The following is a 23,081-nucleotide window of genomic DNA, read 5'->3' as shown; positions in this document are numbered from 1 at the left end:
CTACTCATTGAGAGGTTGTTGCTGTGTGCCAGGGATGCTGGAGGTCCTTGCTGATCTCGAGCTCACGGCCTGGCTGGAGAGACACACAACTAAATGAGCAGTTAGAGTCACGCGATTAGGTCCTGTTGTAGGGGAGGGCTGGTGACCACAGATGTGGTGTTGGCAGAGGGCAGCCTATTGCTTTAAGGACTTGGGACGTCCCTCAGACTCTGGCAGGCTCCCCGTTTGCCCTAGCATGGGCACACAGGGGACGGGAACGTCCCTGCACCTGCCCACGGGTCCCGCGGGCCCCCGCGGTACGGCAAAGTTTAGTGACTGACGCAGCGACTGACCCAGCATCTTCGCCAGACAGTCTGTCATCGGAGTAGGCTCTGTTTGCCCCGGTGAGAAGCGTAACAGTTAAGAACGTGCTCCTTGAAGTTCTTTTAACTGGAGCTGAGGGTGAAACCCAAGTTACCTGCCAAGTTTTCACCCGTATTGTTACTGGATTCCCTTATGTGCATGTCTTAGGTAAAGAAGGCCCCGAAGGGGTTGACACCTCTGCGTCTAACTGGGCATGTGACCACTTCACTAGACAAGAGGGACGTTCCCTTAACTCCCAGCCAGCGTCCCACAAAGTCCCAGGCCACTCTCACAAGGGCTCAGGTCTCACCTGCCCGGCCGGCTGGGCCGAAGTCCCCGCGGGGCTGCTCTGGGCAGGAACCAGCCCGCCGCCCGCCTCTTGCCTGGCCTTCCCCCGACCTGCCTTCCCTTGTTACTCGATGTCCAAGTACTATCGTGTCCCCGGAAGGTCACGTCTACTGGCACCTCGGAATGTGACCTTTTGTGGAAATAGGGCCTTTGCAGATGTAACTGGCTTAGTCAAAGTGAGTGGACCCTAATCCCATGACTGGTGTCCTCAGAAGACAGCCACGTGGAGACACAGGGCAGAAGGCCACGTGAGATGGAGGCAGATTTGGGGGCACCTGCAAGCCAAGGAAAGACAAGGCTTGCCTGTGACGCCACGAGCCAGGAGAGAGGCCTGGATCCCATTCTTCCCGAGCCTTTGGGCGCAGGGCCCTGCAGAGACCTTGACTGCAGACCTCCAGCATCCAGAGGTGGGAGAGAACGGTTTCTTTGTTTTAAGCCAGCAAATTTGGGGTGACTTGTTACAGCAGCTTGGGAACCAGCCCGTCCGAGGCCTCGCTGACCCCAGGGCACCTTGGCGAGGTGTTAGCCAGCACAGCACATCCCGGGGGCCCCTGGGGACTCAGAGCGGCCACGTGGGGAGGGGGAGGGAGGGGGAGGGGCGGTCAGGTAGGCCTTTGTCTGTGTGGATGGGAAACAGGTCATCGAAGACCCTGGTGCGTGTAGGCACGTGGGGGCCAGGCTTGGGGCTTCGGCCGCAGGTGATGCCAGACAATTCCGTCCGGCGCAGTGAAACCCTCCAGTCCGTGGAGGCTCCCCGGAGGCCTGGTTCTCAGCCCAGCTCTGTGATTAGCTCCCGAACTGCAGGCAGAAACCCCACGTTTCTGCTTCGGTTGCTTCTTTATACTTCTTTATACTCTGAAAGGCGTGTCATGTCATCGTTGCACTTCCGTACGTCATACATCCTTGAGGTTTGACGCCTGCGTCACCCACACTCCTTCAAGCTGCGTTCCCATCACCCAGTGGCTCCCTGTGCCCCTCCCCCTCTGGCCCCGCCTCCTCCTGCCATCCACTCTTGCTGACGTCTGAGGGTCCACCTGCCTGTTCTCATACATCCTATAAGACGCGTGCTCCTGGGTTTGGCTTCCGTGTTCACCTTCATGGCTGTGGGCCACCTTGGTGTGGCGTGGACATGTATTTCCTATCAGTGGTGCCGTATGAATGTGCCGCCGTTGGTTTATTTTATCCTATTGCTGGACGTCACTGTTGTTTCCAGTTTGGGGCCATTATGAAAAATGAATCCAGTCCAAACATCTGTACGCGAGCCCTTCTGTGGACATCCACTTCCTTTTCCCTTGAGTGCGTGTGCCTGGGGTGGAATGGCTATGTCTGGTGCATATAAAGTGTTCATGCTGCCCTTCGTGCAGGTGGATGGTCAGTGAATGATTCCTCCATCTGGGGTAGGAAGTGATGGGGCTGGGCAGGCAGCAGGTGGGCTAGCGGGTGGACCCGTCTCCTCCCCAGACCTGTTCTCACGCCTCCCCTTTCCGCCCTTCTGACAGAGCTGCTTCGTATTTACCTAGTTCTGGCTCAAGGTTTCTGCAAAGATTTTCTTTGAAGAATGTGTCCTGCTTCTAAAAATAAAACCTCGATGCTCCCGGGGCCCTTCTGATGCGGGGAGTTCTCCCAGGTGCTTGGTATTCCTGTCATCTGCTTCAGTTCAGACTCGACGCCCAGCGAAGTGCGGTTGGATCTGTTCTGGAGGCAGCAACACTGACACCACGAATTGGGGTTGAAGGCCATGAAGAGGTCCTGGCATTCCTGAGGCCACATCAGGCTGCTCCGTACTGGGCCCTCTGTCTGGCCTCCAGCCGTCACTTACCTGTGAAAACACATGTGGAGGGCTTCCCTGGTGGTGCAGTGGTTGAGAATCTGCCTGCCAGTGCAGGGGACATGGGTTCGAGCCCAGGTCTGGGAATGTCCCCAGGGCCCTTCTGATGCGGGGAGTTCTCCCAGGTGCTTGGTATTCCTGTCATCTGCTTCAGTTCAGACTCGACGCCCAGCGAAGTGCGGTTAGATCTGTTCTGGAGGCAGCAACACTGACACCACGAATTGGGGTTGAAGGCCATGAAGAGGTCCTGGCATTCCTGAGGCCACATCAGGCTGCTCCGTACTGGGCCCTCTGTCTGGCCTCCAGCCGTCACTTACCTGTGAAAACACATGTGGAGGGCTTCCCTGGTGGTGCAGTGGTTGAGAATCTGCCTGCCAGTGCAGGGGACACGGGTTCGAGCCCAGGTCTGGGAATGTCCCACATGCCGCGGAGCAACTAGGCCCGTGAGCCACAACTACTGAGCCTGCGCGTCTGGAGCCTGTGCTCCGCAGCAGGAGAGGCCACCGCAGTGAGAGGCCCGCACACCGCCATGAGGAGTGGCCCCCGCTTGCCGCAACTAGAGAAAGCCCTCGCGCGGAAACGAAGACCCAACACAGCCAAAAATAAATTAATTAATTAATTTTTAAAAATAAAAACACATGTTGATCCCTTCAAGGTCAAATGTTTTCTAGGGCACAGTGGCCCATGGATTCGCAGAGCTTACATCACCCGCATTGCGGGCTTGTGCCCTGTGGGGATGAGTCATCCCTCTGGAGCGTCCCTGTGTCTGTGCCTCGTGTATGTCTGCAGAACTTGCCTCCAGGACTTTAGTTCCCTGGGTGTGTTGACCCAGGACCTTGTGTGTAAGACCCAGAAACTGCCCTTGGGTGGTTTTGTGATGGGTGGAGGTGTGGGATCAGTGACAGCAGAGCCGTCCGGGAAGGATTTGTTGAAGGGTAGATGGGTTTGGCCAGGGTTAGAGGAGCCAGAGGGAACCTTCCAGGTAAGGTGAGTAGCATGCCGAGCTGAGTGTGCCGAATTTGGGGAGGGGACCTGTTAGCTGGCCTTCGGGACCCTTGTAGCTGGGGGTTGGGTGGGAATGAAGCAGGGGGTTGAACAAGTGGGCTTTTTTCCACGAGGTCGGGGGGCACCTCGGACCACCATTTGAAGTTGAGGCAATGGGGCCTGGGTTCTAAGTGAAAGGACTGTTGTAGGTTCTTTGGTGGCTGGTGAGTGAGTCCGGGCTGCACAGTGATTCTCTGCCCTGTGTGTGCATTAGAATTCCGGAAGAGCTTTTTAAAAATACTGCTGAATCTCCAGGGTGGGACCGTGTTATTCAAAAGCCTCTCCAGGTGGTTGGCATTGGCATCCAGGGTGGGGAAACTGTTAAGAGGAGCCCTTTGGGGTGCAGGGGTGCCGGGTGTGACCATGGGGTGGAGCGTGGGAGGTGGAGATTGGAAATGGAAGGGAGCCAGAGAGAAGAGGTGTCAACACACCAGCGGGGCTCAGACTTAAAGGTAAAGGAAGAGGATAAATAACATTAATAACAATAGCCCTCACTGAGGACAGTGGTTATCAGAGGGGCGGTATTGGGGGACACTTGGCAGTGCCTGGAGACATTTGGGTTGTCTGGGGGTGGGGATGCCCCCAGCTTCTGGCGGGTGGAGGCCAGGGGTGCTGCCAGGCATCCTGCAGTGGGCAGGGCGGTCCCCCGCAGAGCACGGTCCCACCCAGAGTGTTTCTGGCACCAAGAGCAGGAAACCCTGCCTTGGGGAGAGCTGTGTGCCGGCTCTTCCCTAAGCACGCGGCATGAACCAGCAGATTTTATCCACACGCTCTGAACAGGTCAAGAGTGTAATTTTCCCCAAGTTATAGACAAGGAAGTGGAGGCCCCAGGAAGTTAAGTTACGCCCATCTGAGGGGTTCCACCAGGGATGAAGGGGAGGTCATCGAAGGTGAGCGGGTGGTGACCTGGGTTTTGAGTAAATGCCAACGCCTCCAAGTGAAAATGCAGAGACTTTGTGGTGTGCAGGAGACTTTGTAAGTTGGTTCGAGTCCCTGGTACATCCCTCTTTGGGGACATCAGTGCTGGGCCGGCCGGCGTTCATTTCCAGGCACGATGACGAGGAATGGTCCTTACTGAGCGCCTCCTATGCGCTCACCTGGTGAGCCAGATTTTACTCTCTTCCTGCTGCAGGTGATACAGATAGACGCTCAGAGAGGTTAAGTCACTTGTCCAAGAGCACACAGCTGGAGCTGCTGGTCACACTCTGATCTGGCCCCAAAACCCTGTGTTTCTTCCTTCTTTGGAGGATGCTGTCAGCCTTAATTTAGTCCCGCCTACAGGGGAGGAGTCGGAGGAGGAAGACTCTGGTGATAAAGGATCAGGTGAGGAACGCTAGAAGGCCAAGCAGGGCCTCAGGGAACAGAGCTGGGCCTTTCCACATCCAGGCTGGAGGCAAGGTGCTGAGCGTGCAAACCTGCATTGTCTCCCCTTTGTGGTGCCGGATGAAAGGAACTGCTTATCTCCTAGGCTGTAGAGACGGTTGGCCTGGGGGGAGAGGATGAGCTTGTATCCGCTCACAACAAACGTTTCCAAAGCAGCCTTTTCCTCCCTGGTGTTTTCCCAGTATTCTTGTAAGTCGAGGAATGAGGGAAGGTGGGATCCGGCTTGTGCCAGAAGACATATTAACGCCCTAAATGCCCGTCAGCAGGCTGTCTGGCCTGCAGGCCTCTGCCCTCCCCGCCGGCCTGTCTCTCCCTCAGCCGGCCTTTCTCCTTCCGGACAGCGGGTCCCATCGAATCTCTGTTGTAGCCGGAGCTGTGCTCTCCTGCCCGCTCCGTCTCCGTGTCCCTGGGGAGCCCGAGTGCCCCCTGCAGCCTTATCTGTCGCCCTCAGCTGCTTTCCCACTCGGCTTGTAAGCAGCTGGAAATTTCTGTCAGGCTTGTGCCTCTTCACTGTCACTACGTTGGGTGTCCTTCCGTGTTACTAAATGTTTGTTCCTTTGGCGCATGTCCTGCTGCAGACCGGTTGGGCCCCCTCAGAAGGAACCTGATCTCGTGGCCTCGGAGCCCCTGCGGTGGAGCCCGGGGCAGGGGGCTGTCCCCGGTTCTCCCCGCAGCTTAGGGGGCACTGGCCTCCTATTTTCTAATGGTTCTAGTGTGTTCTCAGTGAGTCGAAATGTTCGGAGAGCTCCGGAATCTTGGTGAGAGTAGCTTGTTGCACACCCCGTCTTACTTGGTTGCCACCGCGAAATGCCTCTGCGGGGCGCTTGCGGTGACTTAGCAAGATTTCCCACAGTAGCACTCGGGATATAGAGGTCCGATTGCCCCCGGCATCAGACTCAGCTGTCAGGAATGTGAGGTGAGTGGCGGTTGGGCGATGGCCAGGTAGTTTGGGATCGTAGGAGAGAGTCTTCCGGAAGTGTGGAGGCAAGATCACACTTTGCAGAGGCCGGGACTCTGTTTTGGGGTCTTGGCTTTCATTTGCTTCATGGAGTTCCATTTGTTAGATGTGACAGAAAGAGAGGAAGCCGGGGAGAAGTTCGCTGGGGGCCACGCCGGCCAAGGAGAGTGAAGGAAGGTCTGAGAAGCCGAATCTGTGTCCACACCCCTAGGAGGGTGTGTGACTTTCCTGAGACCGCCAGCACAAACTGCTACAAACTGGGTCACTCAACACAACCGAAATTCATTCCCTCCTGGCTCTGGAGGCCTGAAGTCCGGGATTGAGGTGTCGTTAGGGCTGGTTCCTTCTGAGGCCGCGAGGGAGAGGCTGTCCCGGGCCTCCCTCCTTGGCTTGCAGACGGCCGCCTTCTCCTGTCTCCGTGTCATCTTCACCCTGTGCCCACATTTCCCCATTTTGTGAGGACACCTGTCATATTGGAGGAGGGCCCACCTGTAGCACTTTATCTGAACGTGGTCATCCGCAAAGACCCTGTTTCCAAACAAGGTTGTATTTGCAGGTATGGAAGTTAGGACTTCAGCAGCCTTTGCGGGGGACACAGTTCAACTCATAACAAGAGGGTATTAGAAAAACGTGACCATATGTGACTTCTCAGTGCCGTCCTCTCCCCAACCTGGTGGCTTTTAGGTTTTAGCCAAAAGATGCTTGCTTAAGTGCTTGACCTGAACCCCGTGGTCAGGCCTTAAGTAGCTCAAGCAAATGGAAATAAGGTACAGTGATACTGAACTTTCACGACCCACAACCCACAGTTGTTGTAACTAGCAATGGAGATAGAATTTATGGAGTGATTAGTGGTTTATAAAGAAACTATACTACCTCATTTAGTAAAGCACCTATGAGCCAAGGAAGTTTAGTTCTTTGCTGCAGTGAAACTCATAGCATTCCAGACCACGGTGGTGTGTAAAAAAACAGGTGTGTCTCGAACTTGGTGAAAAGTACAGGGCTAATGCGTGAACTGGGTCAGTGTAAACAGCATGACCACAAACTCTGTGGGGGTGTGTACCGTGCCTGGGGGCCCCCGTGCCCTGTGTGTGCACACGTGATTCCCACGTGCAAGCTCTCTCTCTGGTCCTCTTGCACTTGGGAACAGTGAGGCACAAAGGTCAGGCTGAGCATGGCTACGTTGGTGAGTGGTCAGGTGGGTTTCTTCTGAACTGTGACCTTGACCTGAGTCAACCTGAGTGGCAAGAGTTGTCAGCAAGTGAAGTTTGCAGGACAGAGCTTGCCAGCCAGAGGGAACTGCCGGTGCAAGGGTCCTGGGACAGAAATGAGTTAAATTCAGAAACTGAGTGTGCTAGAAGGAAACGGGGCCGTGGAAGAGCAAGTGGGGCCATAGTCACGTAGTCCCAATAAGGAGGTTCGAGACTGCAGGGAAATGCCCCTGGAGAGACTTACTTTGCTGAGGGGCCCAGCTGCTCTAAGGAGAATGGTTTCGTGGTGTGTTTTGGGGGTCGGAGGAGCAGGGAGACCAGGTGGGAGGCTGCTGAGGTGAGTCCAGAGAGAGATGAGGTGCTCAGCTGGGAGCAGAGAGCAGAGAGCAGAAGTCAGATCCACATACTTCGGAGGTGGAATCGCTTGGACTTGTGGAACTGCCTGGATTTTTGAGGGGTTTTGACAGAGTCCGTATGGTTCCCAGAGCGTAATTTACACTCTGCCCCTTTACAGGAAGAGTGTGCCAGTCCCTATACACTGTCCTGGCACTCATTTTTTCTTTTTTATTAATTTATTTATTTTGGGCTGTGTTGGGTCTTCATTTCTGTGCAAGGGCTTTATCTAGTTGTGGCAAGCGGGAGCCACTCTTCATCGCGGTGCGCGGGCCTCTCACTATCGCGGCCTCTCTGTTGCGGAGCACAGGCTCCAGACGCGCAGGCTCAGTAGTTGTGGCTCACGGGCCTAGTTACTCCGCGGCATGTGGGATCCTCCCAGACCTGGGCTCGAACCCACATCCCCTGCACTAGCAGGCAGACTCCCAACCACCGCGCCACCAGGGAAGCCCCCTGGCACTCATTTTTAAATAAACAGAGACCCACCATATTTCTGGAAGAAAAGATACAATAGTATAAAGATGTCAGTTCTTACCATTGCTGTGCCAACAGAAACAAAAACCCAGTGGGGTAACTTTTTTGAAGGAATGAAGAGGTGGGAAGACATATTACTTAATTACTCCCAGGTTCATTTGGAGGGAAAAAAAAACAGGTTCAAATAACTGATAGGAGACTTTGAAATAGAATGGTTCTTGGGGGCTGGTCCTTCCAGATGGCCAAACTTGGTAAAGCTCCCGGAGTTACATAAGGGCTGGTGTTGTTATAAAAATAGGCAGACTCATGACATGGAATTGGCCAGATTCAAACCCTGGTGTCTCTATACACATTTAAAAAGCATTAAGATGACATCACGGAGGGGACAGATTGTTCGGGAACCGATAAAGGAGTAATCGCTTAGCTGTTTGCTAATTAATTTTGTAAAGCTCCTTGCTGAGCAGCAAAATAAATTCTTTGTACATTGATGTCAGTCCACACACCATTTTCTTTTTAAATAGAGGAAAATAGATGTGAAATGTTTATCAAATTTTTCATTAGTGGAGCCTTTTCTGTGCTTCAGGGTGAAATTACAAAGGAAGGATTGATAGGGTCAGAGAACTGAGACTTTACCTAGAGTTAGCAAATGGATGGGTGTGCGTGAGCAACAGTGGGGAAGATACTTGAAACTGATATGAAATTTCAGACTCTAATCAAGCATAGGATGCAAAATGATAGTCACGAAGCAGGAAATAAGACGTCGTCCATATTTGAAAGTTTCTGACCGATGGTCAAAGGAATGTGAATTTAAACTTGGTATTTCGTTGCCCAGTTGTCATATTAGGGAAGGTTTTCTCAAATGGCTGGCAGAAGGGTGAAAAGGGACCCCCGGTGCTGTTGCGAGGATAAATGTCTGCAGCTTTCCAGGAAAGCATTTGGCAATGCTTTGTCCCCTACTAGAAAGTCATCTTAAGAAAAGAATCCACAATTCAGAGGAAGATTAAGGATAAAGATGGCCGCCAACCACCCTGCCGTTTATAGTGGTGGAAAGTTAGGAGCCTTCTGTGAGCAGCAGGTCAGGGTGCCCCCCCTCCTCAGACCTGAAAACGAGCCCCGCTGGTCGGAGCTTTAGTGATGACTTTCCATCAGGAATGATTCTGTTCTTGAATCAGGTCCCGCTGCTCGCCGCATACGAAATCAGTGCTCACAAGTGTTGGTAGAAAGCAAAGATGCCCTTAATCGGAGTGCTGGCAGTCTGGGGGGATGGTGGACTCAGCGTCCCCCCAAAACCACCTCCAGAGATTCTGCTTAGCCATGAAAGCTTTTGAAGGGAAACAGGGAAGTCACCTCTGTTAGTCACTGAGGTAGGGGGGTCAGCGCTGTGGCCATCCCCCACTGTGTGCAGGCTTGCATGCAGGCTTGTGTACAGGCTTGTCAGCTCCTCGTGGTCTATCTTTAGATACTATTTTGTTCACAGTTTGTTGGCGAAATTACTGAAGGGGGAGCTAGGGAAGAGATCTCGTCTTCCGTTAATTACTTATTCTTCATTTCTACTTCTTCCATCTACGGAAGGAACCAACAGGTTAGGCAGAGTATTTCGTGATCAAAAGATTTGAAAGGTGTGCTAGGGCCAGAGGTGAGTAGTGCACGGGGGCACCTGGTTTAAGGTTAGTGACAGGACGGAGGGGCCTCCTGCAGAGAGCTCTTTCCTGCAAAGGGCTTTCTCCTGCCAAAAACGACTGCCAGTTCTCAGACACTGGCTGTCCAGCCGGTCAGCTCAATTCGGACACTCTCTACCTGGAGATGAAGTCTGGTCCCACAGGTTGAGGGCTCAGTCCCACAAGACTGCCCCCTACCTCCCCGCTTCAGACGCCCATGACAAGTCCAGGTTGTCACCTGTGCTTCTGACCAACTGGCTATAGATTGGGGCTTGCCGTGACCCTCCCTCCTTGGGTTTGATTAATTTGCCAGAGCAGCTCACAGAAGTCAAACATTTTACTAATTAGATTACAGGTTTAGTATAACAGGATATAACTCTGGAACAGCCAGATGGGAGAGACACGGAAGGCAAGGCATGGAGAAAGAGTGGGGAGCTTCCACGCCCTCTCCTAGCAACCCCGCCCCAAATCTCCGTGTGTTCACCAGCCCAGAGGCGTTCAGAACTCCAGCCTTGGGACTTTACCGGGGGCTCATTATACAGACATGATTGATTAAATCATTGGCCGCCTGTAATCTATGCAGCTGTGCAGCCTCTCTCCCCTCCGCAGAAGCCAGAGGGCAGGACTGAAAGCCCCCATCCTTAGGTTACCTGGGGGCGGCCCCAAAGTCACCTCATTAACATAACAAAAGATACCTTTACTGCTCTATTTGCTTAAGAAATCCCCCAGGGTTTTGGGAGCTCTGTGCCAGAAATAGAACACAGACATATATATATATATATAATATAATATATATATTTATTTATTTACTATATATATTATATACTATAAATCACAATATCACAGTCAGGTATCCTCTGTTTCCTAGTTAGTAGAATCATGAGGCCAGGAGGAATAGGAGTGCATTTTTTTCAGTTATTGGGAAAATGACTTTCCCCAAGTCATGGAGCTGGAATTGGGAAGGCTGGATTTAGATCCACTGGGATTAATACATCGTTCTAGGCGCTCAGTCAAGTGTTGGAAAGTGTTCGGAATTAACCCCACAGATGGCATACTGTTATACATGCTCAGAAAATGGCCTTTCAAGGCTGGAAAGAACCTGCTGGACACATGGTGTTTGGGAAGGAGACTGGAAGTTGATTTTATAAAATGTGTGTTTTTTTTTTTTAATTACAAAAAGTAGAAGACTTAGGAAAAATAGAGAACAAAATGAGCCATATGACTGGCATACCTGGGCGTGGTTGCTGTCAGCATGTGGTGTGAACATTACTCTTCTTTTTTCTAGTAAATATACATTTCTGAGAACAAAGTGGAATGAGTTTTATTGTGAAGTTTGTGGATTTCATTTTTCTCAGCGTTCTGTCGTGTGCGTTTTCCATTCTGTTGAGTATTAGAAAACAAATTTTAACAACTGCGTAACCCGTCCTGGAGGTAGAACCCCTCCTGGATCACTGTAAACAGTGCTGTACGTAAGTCACTTCACCTACGTCTTTAATTTCCCAAGGACAGATCGTTTGAGGGGTATTGGGATGGGAGACAAGAAGAATCCTGTCCTCTCTCCTTCCCTTAATAAATATTGATGAAGTATATAGATCAGTGATTGGTTTATTACCCTGGATATCTCAGTTCGTAGTTCATGGACACCATAGAACTTCTGTCAAGAAATTCGTTCATTCCATGAGTTTCTTTGGTTGCTTGCTGGGCTAGATGCCAGATCCTCGATAAATGGGTGGATAAAACTGGAACAGTTCTTCCATCCAGGGGAGGGTGTGGCTGAGAGGCAGCAGTGAACAAGTCAGCTGAGCACTGACCTCGCCTCGGTCCTCAGGAGCTGGGCCGCACGTAGCCGTCTCTCTCCCAGCTCTGGGGGCCCATCGACAGGCTCTCACTGTATTTGCTGGTTGTTTCCAGTGGTACCGTCTGGTGGGCGTGGCTCTGGTCTCTGCCTGGGGAGTGTTCTCACCCTGCTCATCACCCGCCCCCCACCCCCCTACCACTTTGGTCTCTGCAACTCCTGCCTCCTCCCCCGTCTTCACTTAAACTTGAGCCTCAGATGTGGCACATGTATCACTAATGAGAACCATCAATAGATTTGGGGGCATCATGAAGCCTTAGGAGCTGCCTCCCCAGGCAAGCTAGCTTGTCTGAACCCGGCATTTTCATCTGAGTCTCAGAAATGAACCCCGGGGAAAACCTCTTTCAATAAAAACCGTCAGTTTCCTCACCTGTAAAATGAGTGGCACCAGCTACTTTGTGTTCCCCAGAATGGTAGCTAAGATGAACTTTAAAAAAATGTTTTAAGTTAATATATACTAGAAAAGATTTATCAGTATATCTAAGGAAGACCTTTCTTTTTAGAGGATAGAAGCTTCCTTTTTAAAGATATAGAAAGCTGCCTTTAAAATAACTTTCTTGAATAAACTTACATTGTTAAAGTAGGTTGGTTTAAAGAGAAGTATTAAATAATTTGATTTTTTAAAACATTTATTTATTTATCTATTTATCTATCTATCTATCTGTTTATTTAGCTAGCTAGCTAGCTGCTCCGGGTCTTAGTTCTGGCATGTGGGATCTAGTTCCCTGACCAGGGATCGAACCCGGGCCCCCTGAATTGGGAGCACGGAGTCTTAACCACTGGACCACCAGGGAAACCCAGTAATTTGATTTTTTTTTGAAGGAAGACAGTAGATCAATGGTTAATGTTTGGAAACCACAAGTCCTTCCAGTGCTTGTGTTTTGCAGTTTTGTTGAACTCATCAAACGGGGGTCAGGAATCTGAGTCTACCCCCAACCAGCCCATCAAGTGAATGGGCCTCTCTTCTCATGTCTTTTGTAACATCTGCAGAGATAATCGTGCTTTTTCTTTCTGGTCGCTGGCTGGGGACCAGAGTGGGGAAGTTTTTCTAGTCCGGGCTGATCACAAGATTTTACTTCCCAGCCTGTCTGCTGCAGCTCTTCCCATGTGACTCGGGGAGGCTGACCCCACCCCACCAGACCTCCTAAACCCCATGCTTGGGGAGCACTTGACATGCACGTGTCGGGTCATCTTTGAACTCCTTGCCATTGTTTGTCAGCAGCAGGGTGATGGGACAGGAGGACATGTGGGTGGAAGGCATCCACATAGCACACACGGTGTGTTGGGCAAACCAAGGTGTCTGGGCTTCCAGCCCCATGCAGGCCCAGAAGGTCCCGAGCAGGCCCGGAAGGTGTGGTGGAGGCATCACCCCTCCCCCTCCTCTTGGGGTCAGTTTCACACACATTGTCATCCCAACTAAATGATCAGCAGTTGAGGGAGAAGACCAGGTCTCCATCCACTTGTGTCTTTGGTGGTCCCCGCTGCACGGTGATGCTGAATCAATGTTTGGGTGGAGCATTTGTCCTTTAACAGACGACACCACACACCAGCTTGGGCCGGGCACTGTGCTTGCTGCTGGAGGATGACAGAGGAGCCAGGTATCCAGTTGGCTTTCGAGGAAACGAGGGTAGTTGTCAGGGAACTAAGAAATCACGTGCAGAATCACAGCTGTGATGCCCAGATTGCAAGCAGTTAAGTGTCCAGAGAAGATGACGGATGAGTCCCCAGAGAGCTCAGAGAAGAGGTAGGATTCCATCTGCAAAGGCACTGTTTGACGGGGGTCTCTCTCAAATGGGTAGGTTCTAACGTAGCAGAAACTGGGGGCACTGTTGGGTCTTCAGGTCAGTGGGGTGCGGAGAGAGATGGAGGCTTAAGGTCGGGGGATGGTGGGGGTGTTTGGACCAGAGTGAAAGAAACAGTCGCTGTGCTTGGCGAGCTCAGGGCATCCAAACGAGAGTGTGACGCGGACATGGAGGGTGAGTTAGTGCAAGGAGGGTCTGGAAAGACGAGCCAGGTTTGGATTGACGTCTGCAGACTGTAGGAGCCTCTGAAGAGGCTGAGATTGTTGTTGTTTTGTTTTTTTAATTAATTTATTTTTTATTTTATTTTATTTTTGGCTGCTTTGGGTCTTCGTTGCTGTGCGCGGGCTTTCTCTAGTTGCGGCGAGCAGGGGCCACTCTTTGTTGCAGTGCACGGGCTTCTCATTGCAGTGGCTTCTCTTGTTGCGGAGCACGGGCTCTAGGCGTGTGAGCTTCAGTAGTTGTGGCACGTGGGCTCAGTAGTTGTGGCTCGCGGGCTTATTTGCTCCGTGGCATGTGAGAGCTTCCCAGACCAGGGATCGAACTGTGTCCCCTGAATTGGCAGGCGGATTCTTAACCACTGTGCCACCAGGGAAGTCTGAGTTTGTTGTTTTTACCCAAGAAAATGATGGGGTTGGTCCAGCCCACCCTGAAGCACAGTCTCGCCACTGGGCATCAAGTAGGCTGGAGACAAGAAGCCAGGGCGTAAGAGGCGCAGGCCCCGCAGAGGCGGTGGAGAGGAGCTTGGCCACCCCTTCCCCTCCCTGACCCTTACCCACAACCCGTGATTCTCCAGGCTGATTTTCTTACTTTGTCACTGGCTGGTGAAAACACCCCGAGTTATTGGGCCAGCTCTCTCCAACGATCACACTTTACACCATAAAAGCAGCAAGTGAGAAGGGGGCACCCACAAGTGCGGGGTCCCCTCCCACGCACCCCGTAGAGCCTGAGGGGGTGTTGAGCTTGAGTCACCAGCTTTGCGTGGACAGAGAAGGCCTTGAACATGTGCATGTTGCCAGCCCAGCGCCTGCACACAAGAGCCTGTTCCTAGAAGTAGGTGCAGCTCTCGTGGGCTGCTCACCCAGGCAATGTGGTCCCCTGCTCGGGAGGCGCCCGGGGACCAGGACACACGATTCTGCCCGCGAACCTCATCACTCTGCCCAGATGGCCGGCTGGAGGCCTCCAATAGCTGCTGCTCATCAATTGAGGTCACAGTTGAACCAAAGTGAAATACATCCCAAACACTGGAACGGCCAGCTGATTCCCTGTGGTCCCCTCTCTCCGATGGGGCCATGCGCTTTCCCCCCAAAGGAGGCAGCCCTCCTCCAGGCCACCGGGCAGTGCTTTCGGCTCTGCTCCAGGTGGATACAGAAGGGTTCTGGAGATCAGGCTCCTGTAGGTGGGAGGAAGTGTCCCGCCACCGCAATGGGAAGGTTCGAATTTCGCTGTGTAGGACCGTGCTCTCGAAACCGGAGCCTGTGCCTTCCCTGCCAAGAGAGGAGAGCCTGGAAAGGGGACACCAGTCACGTTTTGCCTTTCCACTTGGGCCGTTGCCCAGACCGGTCGGGTCAAAGATCAGGAGGCGGGGGGAGCTGGGGTGCTGTTTGGAGTCTGTGGGATGGGCCTCCCTCCAGGGCAGTTTGCTTTGGAGGGAAAAAGATGTCGTAGATGTCCACAGGCGCGCAGATAGGCTCACTGTCACCCCACTGGGTCACCACCAGCTCACCTTCCTCGCGGGCTCTTCCTCAACGTGGGGGGGTGTGAAACCAGATGTCCCTGGTCCATCCCTGCAGCCTGACCGGGCATGTCGGCTTCTCCGTGGCAGCCCGTTGGGTTGGGAGCCCAGGGCGTTGGGTTTCGGGCAGTTGCTCACAGGAAGCAGATCAGCTTGGGAGGGAGGGTATCTCTGGATTACTTTCATCCTTGGGAACATGTTCTTTCTTGGGGAGAGAGTGAGGTGGGGACAGATGGGATGGAGTGCCTGTCCACAGAGCCTGGTGACTGACATCCCCCGGAGCGGGTAGAAACTCATGCTTTCTTTTTAACCCGGAGGAAAGCTGATGAAATCAACATGAAACTCCTACTCCAGAAATTAAAGTCAAATGTGGAGAATGAGTCATCTTAAACAAGGCACGAACAGAATTCTCCAGGGAGTAGCCGAAGGCAGTCTCGATGCGCGATGCCCTCCTGCGGGAGGGGTCCAGGCCCAGCGCCTTCCTTCTGCACCTTCCTGGGTCTGGGCCACCCGGAGGACCTGGCGCTTGGCTGTGCACACGCTGGGGTCCTGACCAGGGTGTTCTCCATCCTGCAGATGCTCGTGTCCCGTTATTTTTCTTGGTTGGTTTGTTTTTAAATTGTTCCTCGGGCAGAACGTTGGCATACAGGCCCCCACAAGAATATTCTGGGATTCTAGGATCTGGGGAGCGGCAGATCCACAGGGGTAGCTGAGGGGCTGTGTGCGGGGTCGCGAGTTTGCCACCGGAATCTGTAAGTAAGTCTGTCCTTGTACAACGGTGTTGTCTGTTCAGAGGCCAGCCTCATAGTTACCAGGGAGGAGCTGGCAGCAGGCTCTTTTCTCTCTTAAGTGAATTGGCCTTTATACTAAAGATAAGAAAAGCTCATTAGTTGTGACTCAGACATTAGTAAGCTTTAGCGTCCCGACTTCTTAGACCCGACTCCTACCACGTGGAGGTGAAGGGGGGAGTGGAGGCTTCCCAAGTCGAGGCGTGGCTTCGGGGATGGGGGATGCAGGGGCTTCCACAGCCTACCCTTCTGAGCTGTCCTGAGGTCCAGTGCCGGCCGCCCTGGCCGAGAGTGCATGCAGCTGCGGGCTGTCCCGGAGAGGTGGTGGCTCCTGGGGCCCGTGGGTGAAGTCCAGACCCTAGTGGAGGGTGGCCAAACTTGTAGGCCAAGCTGCCCAGGTACATCCCAGGTGCCCACGCAGCTAACCCGCCAGTGTTTCAGAAATGTATAACTTGGATTTCCAAGAGAGGGTAAGATTCCTAAATTTAGCCTGCTGAGTATAGTTAAGTCACATCAGCCATCTGGGGGGACATTTGACACTTTGGGGGATCTGGGCTCTTTCAAGGAGATTATCCCAGGGATACCTACCAGATAGCTCCAAAGCTGTATTCTTTATTTAAATGGAGTTCATTCGCTCATTCACGTTTGAGAGCCTGCTCTGTACAGGCCTGTCACAACCCAGGGAGCGAGGAAACAGGCTGAGTCCCGTGGCCTCGGGGAGCTTACGTTCTCTTGGAGAAATCAGGCTAGAAAGCGAAGAGCACAGGGTATATCTAGTGTTAAAAAGGAAAGTAGGGGAAGAGGGTGGGCTGAGGGGTGTTGCTGTTGCAGACGCTTGAACGCAGTGAGGGATCCAGTCTGGCGAATAATAGGCAGGGGCCTCCCAGGATGCAGGAACAGCATGTGCAAAGGCCCTGCAGTGGGAGGGAGAGAACTTCAAGAAACGGGACCAAAGAGCCAGCAGGACCCAGGATGCTGGCCTCGAGGGCACTGTAAGCACAAAGACTAAGGAGCTTTGGAGGGTTTTGAACAGAGTCCCGACTGGCTTTTTTTAAAGTCCGGACTGCTAATGGAGGGGTGGACTGTGGGAAGGCAGAGCTGGACACGTGAGACCTGGTGGAAGGGAGCTGATTGATGAGTTGAGCGGTGACAGTGGCGTGGAGGTGCTGAGGGGAGCTCAGCCGGAGCTGCCCGTGGTGGCGTGCACACACGCAGTGCACACCCTCCACAGAGAGAGGGTAAGGGAGGGGCCGCTGGGGAGGGACATGGGCTTTGGGGCCGGCTGAGTGAGCCCTTCACCTGTGGGCTGAGATGGTGAAGTTGGGGAGGAGGTTTGGGGCAAACCCCAAGTTGGGTTTGGACCTGGGAGGTGCTGGATGTCCATCAGTCCTAAAGGGGAGCCCTCGGTGATTGAATCTGGCGTTCAAGGGTCACTTGTCGGTAAGTGGGAGCCCAGCCACGGCCACCTGTGCTGTGAGGGGGCTCAGGCCGCCTGGGCATTTGGGTTTAGGGCTCCGTAGAGTTTTTCCCAGTCAATAGAAGACACACAGACACACACACACCTTCGTTCCTGACGCGTCCCTCGTGGAAAGGCAGGTGATGAAGTTTTCCTGGTATTACTTTCCTAATTTAAAAATGTTTTGTTGTGAACATTTTGAAATATGTACATAAATAAGAAAATGGTAAAAATAATTAATAATGAAAGTAATAATAATAAAAATTAAATAAGAAAATAGAGAAATGGTTAAAAAATAGAAAAAACAGCATAGCGTATAGCAATATATACTAGTAGTATAACATGCAGTAAAATGCAGTGTTAGTGAACCTTTGTGAGCTCATTGTAGAGCAGATCAGAGCATCAGGTCGTCTACCCCCACGTTCTTTTCTTTTCTTTTTTTAACATCTCTATTGGAGTATAACTGCTTTACAATGGTGTGTTAGTTGCTGCTGTATAACAAAGCGAGTCAGCTATACATATACATATATCCCCATATCTCCTCCCTCTTGGGTCTCCCTCCCACCCTCCCTATCCCACCCCTCTAGGTGGTCACAAAACACCGAGCTGATCTCTCTGTGCTATGCGGCTGCTTCCCACTAGCTATCTATTTTACATTTGGTAGTGTGTATATGTCCATGCCACTCTCTCACTTCATCCCAGCTTCCCCTTCCCCCTCCCCGTGTCCTCAAGTCCATTCTCTACGTCTGCGTCTTTATTCCTGCCCTGCCCCTAGGTTCTTCAGAACCATTTTTTTTTTAGATTCCATATATATGTGTTAGCACATGATACTTGTTTTTCTCTTTCTGACTTACTTCACTCTGTATGACAGACTCTGGGTCCATCCACCTCACTACAAATAACTCAGTTTCCCACATTATTTTCTAATGAAGCAGGGATTAATTCAAGTGGCGTGGCCTTGAACTTGGGCCACTTGAATTTGAGGCTGCAGGATACTGGCTACAGAGCTGAGGTCAGCACATTGAGTCAACCTGGAGCTTGCAGGGCTGCGGGGAGGAGGGCGGAGCAGAAAGAGGGTGGGGAGAGAGAAGGCGCTTTTCCTGGTGCCACAGGTGAGGGCAGCGAGCTCCGGAAGGTGAAACACATATGCTTGAGAAGTGTGTCCCTGGTTCACATGGGGGTGGAGGTAAGTGATAAACCTGGGTGCCCAGGTGAGCCTAGCAGTGGAGGGCTCTGAGTGCCAGGGCGGGATGTCCACCTTTAAAAGCAAGTCACACCTGGAGGGTTTTGAGCTGCAGGAGGGACCTTTGAGAAAATTAAGGTCACATATGGATTGCACCAGGGAGGGAGTATTCAGGGATCTGACTGCCACAGGCAGCCGCAAAGGTGTGGTGAGCTCTGTGAAGCAGGGCGGGAAGCTGACAGCATCTTGTAGCTGCGCCTCCGTTGGGGTCTGGAGGAGGCGGAGACAGAGAGCCTCAGCCCTGAGCCCTCACCCTGAGGGTGTCAGCTCACGGAGGTGCCAGGAGGGGCGAGCCCCCAGGCGTGGCCCAGCCAGGCTGCCTGCCTGTCTTTCTCTGCTATAAAATAACATGCCCGAGGCGAAGGTTGGTGTCTGCACTCTCTGCAAATGTATTGGTGGATGTCAGGACTGGCTCCAAGGACGGTCTCCCCCTGCCCCTGGGAAAAGTTGCCATTCTGGGCAGCCCACGGGGCATTGAGCATCACGGGACAAAAGGGTCCTGGTCCCGAGGAAGAGAGAGTGAATGGGCGCATTGAAGCTCCTGTGAACGAGGCTCCTGGTGGTCCGGGAATCAGACTCAGACTTCAGTCGCCGGCTGGTAAGTGGCGACGTTGTCAGGGCCGTGCAGTTAGTGGCTTCCACCTTCCTTGAATGGCAAGCTCAGGGCGTGTATCTGTGTTTTAAAAGGACTGCACATCTCTTTATGTAGCTGCTAACACACAGCGGCTCAGGGTAATCACTGTGTCCCCCATCAGTGACAAAACAGAAACAAGGATCTGTCTCACAGAGTCCCAGTGGTGGTCTGTGCTCTGTTCTCCCTGCCCAGCCCTGAGGCCCTGCTTTCCGCGGCCCTCCCCCGCCTCGCCCCCAGCCCTCCTGCCTTGTTGGCAGGGGCGGCAGGAATCTGATCGCTCTTAAATGTTAATTTCCGTTTTCCTTGGCCGCCCTTGGCAAGCGGTCCCAGTGTCCTGTAGGGGCCTCAGCTGAGTTCTCGGCTATCACTCTCCCAGCCCTGGGTCAAATCCACCCCATCCGGACTTCAGCCAGCTCCTCTGTTGAGGACGTGGCCGTCTGTGTGGGGCTTTGAGGCGGGCTGGAGCTCGTCTGGATGGCCCTTCTCCGTTGGCATGTCCACCTGTGTCTCTCCCCTCCACCAGCTCTCTCAGCAGCTTCTCCTAAACTGTGTCAGTAGTTTTCAAAGACAGAACGGCATTGCTGCTTCCATTTATGTCATCAGAAGCCTCCTGGGGCTTCCCGGAGCGTCCAGGGCCGAGGCCAGACCCTTGGCCGTCATGATCTGGCCCCTGCCCTCCAGCTTCTGCTGTGCTCGGCCCGCCGTGTCCTCCAGGCCTGCGTGCCCTGCGCTGCCTGGCTATGCCCCCCGCCCACCCCGCTTAGAACCCAGGCGCACCTCACCTCCTCTGGGCAGCCGGCCCGGTTCTGCGGAGCCTCGCTGCTACAGCAGGCCTTGGGGTCCTCGGGAGCAGGGCTGTGCAGTAAGGCCTCGAGACTGCGCCCGTCTGGGCTTCTTCTAAAACCCTCCACTAGGTGCTCCGCACCCCCATGTTGAGTGGGACTCGGTAACACTCCCAAGGGCGGTGGGGGCCAGGACCGGGGCCTCGTTCTCTCCATCTCTCGAAGCGTGGTCAGGATGCGCTGCCCTGGGAGAGCCCTGGCGTCCTTTGTCCTGACACGCCCCGCTGCTGGGGTTCCCGTGTCCTGAGCAGGAGCCTGTGGGGTGGGGGGCCTGGAGGACGTGCAGCAGGAAGGGTGGTCCCCTCTCTGGGCGTGCCTCTCAGTCCCAGTCCCGGGAGCAGCCTGGCCTGGGCGGGGACCGTCAGATCCCGCAGCTAACCGCATCCCCTGGCCGTAACCCGCATCCCCTGGCCGTAACCCACAGCTCCTTCCCCTGTGTCCGGCTGCCGCCTCCCAAGAGGCCCGGTCAGACCCAGAATCTCAGGTAGGAATTGTCATTAATGTGACAGCCCACCCGTCACACACAGGCTGCGGGCTCAAAACCATCATAAAGCTCTCCTCCCCGCCCGCCCACCCACGAATCCCATTTTATCCTCTGCGTTGATTCCCGCTGGGAAACGAGGCTTCATCTTTTGGATCCGAAGTATTTTCACGTTCTCTCGTCTCAGTAAACAGCTCCACACGTGGCCACAGGCTGCCTGGTCGGGGCAGAGCCATGACAGCCCGGTGACCAGGTATCTGGTCTGGCTCCGACACAGCCTGTGCGGACAGAGCCGTGCGGCCACCGCGGCTGATGGGTGGGGGCCGGTGTCCCCGGCTAGAGGGTGGACCCTGCATGCGGAGGAGCCATGCAACTGCGTGGGGACCGGGAGACAACGCCGGGCAGCACTTCCTGGCCACAGCTGCCTCTGCCTCCAGCTGGGTCAGTGCTGTGCTCTCCTGGAGGCCCAGCTCCGTGCATGGTTCTGTGAGGGAAAGGGAGTCCGAGCGCGTGGTCACGTCCGTTGTAACGGCACAGGGCAGGCATGGAAGTAATCTGGGATCCCACTCAGCTGGGGAAACCATCCAGGTGCTTCACCCCTTCCTTCAAATAACTGGCATGTTTGTGAGTGCTGATCCGTGAGTCACAAATAGAAGTGTGTGTGTGTGTGTGTGTGTGTGTGTGTGTGTGTGTGTGTGTGTGTCTGTGTGTGTCTGTGTCTGTGTGTGTCTGTGTATCTGTGTGTGTGTGTATCTGTGTGTCTGTGTGTGTCTGTGTGTATCTGTGTGTGTCTGTGTGTATCTGTGTGTGTGTGTCTGTGTGTGTGTGTATCTGTGTGTGTGTGTCTGTGTCTGTGTGTATCTGTGTGTATCTGTGTGTGTGTGTGTGTGTGTGTGTGTGTGTGTGTGTGTGTGTATTTTGCGGGGGGTGTTCCGGATGGACTGGAGAACTCCAGGATGGGATGTGGGTGGGAGGAACGGCGGTCTGGGTGCAGGTTGGGCATGTATTTAAGGGACGTGTCACCCCCGGGCCCACCTTTGCTCCCTCCCCAGAGAGGCAGCCACTGCTGTCCCGCCTCCTGTGCATGTGTGTCTAGGCCCCCTGGCCCTGAGGATGACAGGGCCCTTGCTCTCCCCTTCTGCCCTCCGCACACGCAGCATGAGTCAGCTAGGGCTGCTGTAACAAAATGCCGTAGGATGGGGGGCTTACACAATGGAAATTTATTTCCTCACATTTCTGGAGTTTGCGAAGCCCAGGACCAAGGTGCTGATTTAGATCTTGGGTGAGGGCCCGATTCCTGGCTTGCAGACGGCTGCCTTCTTGCTGTGTCCTCACCTGGCAAACAGCAGAGAGAGAAGCGAGCTCTCTGGTGCCTCCTCCTGTAAGAGCCCTGATTCCACCCACCTCATCTAACCTCATCCCTCCCCGCCCCCCGGCAAAGACCTCTCCTCCAAATATAACCACACTGGGTGTTAGAACTTTAACAAATGAATTTGGAGGGGGACGCGCTCAGCCCATAACCCAGGTCTTCTCTCCAGGGTGTTCAGGTGCAGGAATGCGGCCTCTGTGGCCTCGGGATGACATGGAATCCACCTTGGAGCCACTGCCAGCGGGCCCCTCAGAGCCAGGACTGGGGCTGCTGATGCGCGCCTGCGTTGGCCGAGGCGGTGGGGGGGTTCCCGTAGTCACTGAGCCCTGCCCCTTGTTCTCAGCGCCTTGCCTGGGTTCTCTTTTTCTCCTTCACGCAAATCAAATCAGAACAGTGCTGTTACTATCCCATGTTACAAAGATGAAAGTGAATCTTGTGTAAGCTGTTTACCTCAGGGTCATCCCCGGGAGACACAGAGCGTGGATGCAAACTCCGTCTGCTTGCTGCATGGTTACTGCACGCAGAGCCTGGGGCCGGGCTGTGTCATCCCCGCTGCAGAAGCTGCAGAGGGTGGCGCTGGGCCCCCAGGTCCCTCGCATGAGGAGGGCCACCCACCTGTGTCAGAAGACGAATTTCCAGCTGCCTGTGGACAGCAGTCAAAGAACAAGGGACCTGAGGACAGGTTACGTGAACCCAGCCATACTGGGGTGAAATTCACCTGCCCTTGGGTACCCCCCTGCTCCGAGTGCTGTGGCCAGCTGGAGCGTTGCCTGCCCAGGTCCGCTCTGGGAGAGCATGTGAAGTTCCCTGCTCTGAAATTGGCTCCTGGCAGGTCCTTTCCTGTCCGTTGGCCCTGGTGAGAGGTCTGCTTGGAGCCAGTCACCTTGTTCACCTCCAGAACCCGCCACATGCCCGGGTGCCCGTTTCCCAGAGAAACCGAGGCCTAAGGAGAGAATCTGTGTTCTTTCCCACAAACATTTCCTTTGCTGGCTTGGTAACAGCACAGTGATCCAGTGAATATACCACGTTTCGTCTGCAGAAGTCACACAAGAATACCTTATATCCACAAGTGGCCACGTGTGTCTTATTTGTGTTTGTTTATTTGGGGTCCAGGGAGGATTTAGGGAGCCGTCCCCTCAAACCCACTGCAGCGATGCCAAGTGCTGCTTGCCAGCGGTGGCTGTTCCTACGATGGGACCAGCCACTTTCTGGGCAGAAGGAGATTTAGTTCCCCTTCCCTGAA

At 53.7% G+C, this 23,081-nt stretch overlaps 1 protein-coding gene and 2 long non-coding RNA genes across 5 annotated transcripts in view; 1 reads left to right on the top strand and 2 right to left on the bottom strand.

The window, feature by feature from the left end:
* SH3BP4 (SH3 domain binding protein 4) overlaps positions 1–23,081 on the top strand; it is a 95,729-nt gene that overhangs the window by 51,065 nt on the left and 21,583 nt on the right. The window contains exon 1 of one of the 3 annotated variants that reach the window (XM_033859488.2): positions 19,120–22,520. The exons of the other annotated variants lie outside the window; for them this stretch is intronic. The gene's annotated coding sequence lies outside the window, so the exon portion shown is untranslated. Of the gene's footprint in view, positions 1–19,119; positions 22,521–23,081 lie in introns of those variants that run through there. 3 annotated transcript variants of the gene reach the window in all.
* Positions 9,453–11,614, bottom strand: LOC141279126 (uncharacterized). The gene is made up of 2 exons (XR_012332912.1): positions 10,868–11,614; positions 9,453–9,541 (listed from the first exon to the last, which is right to left on the bottom strand). It is a non-coding gene; the product is annotated as an uncharacterized lncRNA (long non-coding RNA).
* Positions 16,121–20,063, bottom strand: LOC141279125 (uncharacterized). The gene is made up of 3 exons (XR_012332911.1): positions 19,929–20,063; positions 17,376–17,437; positions 16,121–16,559 (listed from the first exon to the last, which is right to left on the bottom strand). It is a non-coding gene; the product is annotated as an uncharacterized lncRNA (long non-coding RNA).

This window comes from Tursiops truncatus, chromosome 7, assembly GCF_011762595.2.
Source record: "Tursiops truncatus isolate mTurTru1 chromosome 7, mTurTru1.mat.Y, whole genome shotgun sequence".
Classification (NCBI taxonomy): Eukaryota; Metazoa; Chordata; class Mammalia; order Artiodactyla; family Delphinidae; genus Tursiops; species Tursiops truncatus.
The sequence above is the reverse complement of the archived record's forward strand: the minus strand, read 5'-3'. Positions and strand labels throughout refer to the sequence as shown.